Raw genomic sequence first — 2,712 nt, forward strand, 5'->3', positions numbered from 1 at the left:
ATGGAAAGCGGACGTTAAACGATGATGATGATGATGATGACACCCTCCAGTACTTTTGCAGACCGCCAGGGGTATGGAGAGCCTAGGTTGGGAACCACTGAATTACACCCTACTATCGTAAAATAGGAAAGGAAATAGATGAAAATATAGTTCAATATACTTCTAGAAACACAAAAGTTTTTAGGTCTGTTCAATCAGGACTAACCTGAATGCCAAATGAAAAAGACCTCTTCAAATTGTTACAATTGATTGGGCAGTCACAGCTATATCATGTCCAACGTCTTATTTTTCATCATCCATACTGGCATAAGTTGGACAGTCTGCATCAAATGATCCTGAGGCTCACCTTTGACCTTCTTTATCTTATATACAAAGCTCTGCATACATGAGATCCTACTTCAATATTTCTTCTCAATCAACCAGGCAACTTTTACTGTAGACAGATATTTAAATACAGTGATGTTTGATCAGTTATCTCACTTTCCATTACATTTTACTACATTGCTCCTATTCTCTCAGTTTATATGTATTTCAGAATTCATTTACAGTACATTGACAAGCGAAATCGTGATGGCACCTGTGCCCAGCGTCGCCTTCCTGGCACTTGTGCCGGTAGCACGTGTAAAGACATTCGAGCGAGATCGTTGCCAGTGCTGCTGGACTGGCTTGTGTGCCGGTGGCACATAAAATACACCATTTTGAATGTGGCCGTTGCCAGTACCGCCTGACTCGCCTTCGTGCCGGTGGCACGTAAAAGCACCCACTACACACTCGGAGTGGTTGGCGTTAGGAAGGGCATCCAGCTGTAGAAACTCTGGTGTTGCCATCCGGTTTCACCAGTCCTCAGTCAAATCGTCCAACCCATGCTAGCATGGAAAGCGGACGTTAAACAATGATGATGATGATGAATCGATGCAATGGAATAATAATAGATTTTCATGTATAGATAACTTCCATTACAGGAAAATATGTAAAGCCAAGATTTTCAAGATCATAACACTTACATAAAAAAGGGAATGCTTAATCTTACCAACAACCACAAAAGTTTCTGCAACAGGCAGGTGAGATATCTTTGATTAAACTACCACAGTACCTAAGTGAATGACCTAAGAGATTTACACCATAAGGATACATAACTGTTCACTACAAGGATTTCAACAGAGCTATTGTTTGATTTGCTATTAACTTAATTAGCATTAAAAGCAGCCATATCCAACCAAAATATTGTATCTGTTTTATGTTTAAAACTCTTTATACGATCACACACAAGATAATGCTTGATTAAATCAAAACATTGTGAATAAATATGCATTACATTTGACAGAGTAATCTAGATGCTAAAAAGTTAAGCTAAGTCTTGTAAGAGAGGAAATACCCTTAATAGAATCAGATCATAAATTTATTATAGTGAATCCTATTGTCTAGTGGGAAGTTAGAGACACTACTAAAGACTCCATCTTTGTTCCGCTAAATATTTTATTAATACACTTTTACTATTTTACTTGTTTCAGTCACTTGACTGTGGCCATGCTGGAGCACCGCCTTTAGTCGAACAAATCAACCCCAGGACATATTTTTTGTAAGCCTAGTACTTATTCTATCGGTCTCTTTTGCCGAACCGCTAAGTTACAAGATGTAAACACACCAGCATCAATTGTCAAGCGATGTTGGGGAGAGGGGAAAAACACAGACACACAAACATATACACACTCACATACATATATATATATATACATATACATATACACGACGGGCTTCTTTCAGTTTCCGTCTACCAAATCCACTCACAAGGCTTTGGTCGGGCCAATGCTATAGTAGAAGACACTTGCCCAAGGTGCCACGCAGTGGGACTGAACCCGGAACCATGTGGTTGGCAAGCAAGCTACTTACCACACAGCCACTGCTACGCCTATGTGATATTCCTTAATTTAGTCTCAAACTATCATAAAAAAAAAAAGAAGAAATGTTCATTAAATATTGATTTGCGAGTAGGTATCTGAAGAGGTGACCGAAACTAAAAGAACTGAAGACGAGTTCAAATATACCTCAGAAATATTTCAACCTGGAAAGACTTTTCATTGCAGTTTGTTTTAAGCAAGAATTTTTTTCATGACAAACTGCAGTGAAAAGCAAATATCTCTCAAACATATTTGAACTCGTCTTAAGTCTGTATACTTTCTGTCATTACTTCGTACATCTATTTGTATATTTTGTTCTGGGCTGGTAGCCAAGGTTGGCTGTCAGCAGCTTATATTTTACTGAATAATGATAAAGGAAACAAAGTTTTCTCTAAGCTCAGAGTTGCCTATCTTGGTATCTGATACTGGAGAGAGCTAACGAGTTTGATATTCATCCATCAGTCCAATAAAGAGCTGACAATGATGTTTTGACACCAATTTTGTCTTAAGCAATAATTATTTTCTCCATGACAAACTACAGTGAAAAAGGCCTTTACAGGTTCTAATATCTATCAAGTATATTCCAACTGGCTTTTAAGTTTTTAAATATTGATGATAATGATCTTAAGTGAAAATCACATTCAAAAATAAAATCACAAATGAGGATCTCTTCAACAATTTAACGTTTTTATAAAAATATTTGTAGGCGCAGGAGTGGCTGTGTGGTAAGTAGCTTGCTTACCAACCACATGGTTCCGGGTTCATTCCTACTGCGTAGCACCTTGGTCAAGTGTCTTCTATTATAGCCTCGGGC

General features: G+C 38.0%; 1 protein-coding gene across 1 annotated transcript in view; it reads right to left on the minus strand.

The window, feature by feature from the left end:
- Positions 1-2,712, minus strand: part of LOC106868281 (sphingomyelin phosphodiesterase 4) — a 29,436-nt gene that overhangs the window by 3,452 nt on the left and 23,272 nt on the right. The gene's annotated exons all lie outside the window — the stretch shown is intronic.

The sequence above is a fragment of the Octopus bimaculoides genome, chromosome 1 (assembly GCF_001194135.2).
Source record: "Octopus bimaculoides isolate UCB-OBI-ISO-001 chromosome 1, ASM119413v2, whole genome shotgun sequence".
NCBI classification, from domain to species: domain Eukaryota; kingdom Metazoa; phylum Mollusca; class Cephalopoda; order Octopoda; family Octopodidae; genus Octopus; species Octopus bimaculoides.